Genomic DNA, 2,920 nt, shown 5'->3' with positions numbered 1-2,920 from the left:
TGGCTTCCCGGCCGGGCATGGTCGCTGCTCATGCCCAGGGCTGCCCCGTCACCCTGAAGACTACTGATGGCCATCTGCACTTGGGCGCTCGCCGCCACTCTCGAGACGCCCTCTCTGGGCTCCGAGAAGCATCGGGGAAACCTACAGCTCCCGGGCGGGCCGAAGGCCTCCCACGCGGACCGCAGGGCCAGCACAGGAGGTGCGTTCATGAGAAACATCCTAGCAGGCAGTGCGCAGAGGCGGGGCTTTGCTTCTCTGCCCGCTTCACATCCTGCAGGGGGCACGCCGGGCGGGTGCCCCGGGTCAGGTCACAAGGGAGCCGGAGGCCTGGCGAATGTCCGGCCAGCCGTGGGCCCCCGGGCCTCAGCTTCCTCAGCTGTACAGGGCGGGTGGCCGAGGAGACTCATGAGAAAATGCTTCCAAGTCCCCTGGGCCGAGCTCGTGGAAGCTGACACGGGTGTCCTTCTTCCGTCATCCCTCTGTCCATCTTCTCCGGCGAAGGAGCAGAGGGGGGGTTTACCTTCCGAAGTCGTCAAGAGGGGCGACGGGACGAAGGCGCAAAGCCTCTGGGCGGGTGGAACTGTCGACTACTGGGAGTCAGGCTCAGCGGCACATCACGGGTTGGTTGGCTCTTGACACGAACTAGCAGCTCCTGGATAGAGAAGTTACGTGATGTGAGCACCTAACACCTTTGGAGAGTTATTTACACAAAAGCCTTTTTATTGGAAAAGGTTGAGTGTGTATTTGCCGGATGATCTCAGGGGACCGTATGACTATTTGCATGTAATTAGCACAGACACTGTCCCAGTCACGTGCCCTTCCTCACGGTGTGTGGCTTCTGTGCTTTCTGCATCTCAGTCCAAACGTGGCTGGGCCGGCAGAAGCGCTGGGCTGCCCTTGGGAACACAGTGAGGACTTGCTCCCAGAGGCCTTTACACGGGAGGTCTGGGACCACCGCCACGGAGGGGACATAGCACAGGCTGTACACAGCGGATCAGAAAGACGCAAAACACACCATTAGCTGTCAATTCCGAACACGTCTCTCCGACCTCTCCTGACCCCCCACAAACTGGGACGCAAAGCGACCGAGAGTCAAGAGGAGAGCTTGGCAGCGCTCCCGGAAGCAGGGAGATGGAGTTCCAGCCCCAAATGGTGCCGGGCAAGGCCGTTGCTGCCTGGGAGCCTGGGGGTGGGGGTGGCCGGAAGCGGCCCGGGGGTTTGCTTTGCTTCCCTGCAGATCCTTCTCCCGCAGGAGCTTCCTTCCTGACGCGCACAGAATCCCGTGTTTACATACCACAGCCCTTTCCAAGAAAGCCTGGCCCAGCCACCTAGGCACAGACGTGCCCAAACAGGTGTGACCAGCGATTAACCAGAGGGTGTGACCAATTCAGAAGGAAGTCCTTTGCTATGGATATTTACGCTCAAAAAGTGAAACTTCAACGTCAAAGAATTTGCTACAATTACCTGTGATTCTCTTCAAGTCCAGGTTCAGTGTAATGTTGGCAGAACGGTTCAAGGACTGGGTCTTCATCTCCCTACGTGTACTCTGTAGCATCTTGGGCCCACTTTTTAAACAGACTTTTGACTGTCAGGATTAAAGAGAATCAGAGACTTAATTCAGAGGCTGAAACTATAGCTGGTAAATATTTGGGGGGAAAGAAAGTGCATTAATTTAAGGGCTCGAAATTCAATTTTGGAAGAACTTACCCTGAGGCCAAATACAGTTAACCACAACAATTAATCGTTCCAACTCCCCTGAGCCATTGGTCTGATGTACCAGGACATGCATAGCTGGGGACGTGAGAAGCCACTTCAGAGTCCTCAGATGGAGCCCCCACGACAGCAGGTGGTCTTTCCCGCAACACCACCCTCCAAGGAGATCCCCTGCTAAGGACAGTGGGGGCCAGCAACGCCGAGGGGAAGGGCTCTTCCACCCGCCTGTGCCCACCTCACTGTGGTCATTATTCAAGCTGCCCTGGTGAAATAACACAGCACACAAGACATTCCCATGAGCCTTCTCAAGAGTCTAGATCAGGAATATTAACTTGCTGAACAGCAGTGCCATCTGAAGAAGCGGCCTGGGGATGGATCCCAGTGAACCTGGCTGCAGTGACTTCTACTCCAGGCAACAGAGAGCGTGGGAGGGAAAAACGCTCCTCTCTACTCCTCACCTTGACCGTGGTCACTGCTTCTAAATGCTGTCTCAAGTTTGGACTCCCAGGGAGTGGTTTTCTGAACTGTCAAGATTATCTAGCCCAAGAATGAGGTTAAAAATTCAGAGGGTGTCTCCAGCGACAACTTGGCTTGTGGCTTTAAAACAATGGTCTACATAAGATGAATCATTCTGGAAAACTCCCCTCAACTGTACTTTGGGGGACTCCGGGCTGAAGCCAGGGGGCTCCCACTTTGTCAGACTGCCAGCCTGCACCCCAAGAGCCCCAGAACCAGGTCTGGAGGGTGACTGTGGGGGCCCCAAAGCCGCGTGGTGCCAGAGTCTGAACCGTGCAGGGGGGCCCTAGGCCTCTCTGTACACCTCCTGTCTCCAGGAGGGCAGAACCTCACTAATGCTTATCCCCGGACAAGCCTGGCTCCCTGCACGGATGCCCAGCACAGCTCTGGGTTCCCCACAATGCTGTGCACCCCTGGCTGGTCCCCTAGGGTAGGGAGCTGAGGGTCAGGGTACAAAGCCCAGGAGGGCCTCTCCAGATTGCCGGCCTTAAGTGGGCGTGGGCTGGAATTTCAGCCGGGCTTGCCAGAAGGCGAGGCTTGACAACACAGCAAGGACGGCTCCAAGCAAAGCTGCATGGCCGCTGTCTGTGCCTGGCGGGCCGCAGGCAAGGCGAGACCCTCGGCTGGCCCTGCCCGCCCTTTGCTCCCGGCCTGGGGGCGCTCACTCACAGCGCGGCCTCTGCCAGGAGGC

General features: G+C 57.3%; 1 long non-coding RNA gene across 1 annotated transcript; it reads right to left on the bottom strand.

Moving 5' to 3' along the window:
* Positions 1-20: 20 nt before the first annotated feature.
* On the bottom strand, positions 21-1,986 carry LOC104998016. Its single transcript, XR_826398.1, has 3 exons — positions 1,708-1,986; positions 1,465-1,585; positions 21-652 (listed from the first exon to the last, which is right to left on the bottom strand). It is a non-coding gene; the product is annotated as an uncharacterized LOC104998016 (long non-coding RNA).
* Positions 1,987-2,920: the final 934 nt, after the last annotated feature.

Source organism: Bison bison, unplaced genomic scaffold (genome assembly GCF_000754665.1).
Source record: "Bison bison bison isolate TAMUID 2011002044 unplaced genomic scaffold, Bison_UMD1.0 scf7180017852743, whole genome shotgun sequence".
In the NCBI taxonomy this organism is placed as follows: Eukaryota; Metazoa; Chordata; class Mammalia; order Artiodactyla; family Bovidae; genus Bison; species Bison bison.
Note: the sequence above shows the minus strand (reverse complement) of the source record. Positions and strands in the feature narration are given on the sequence as shown.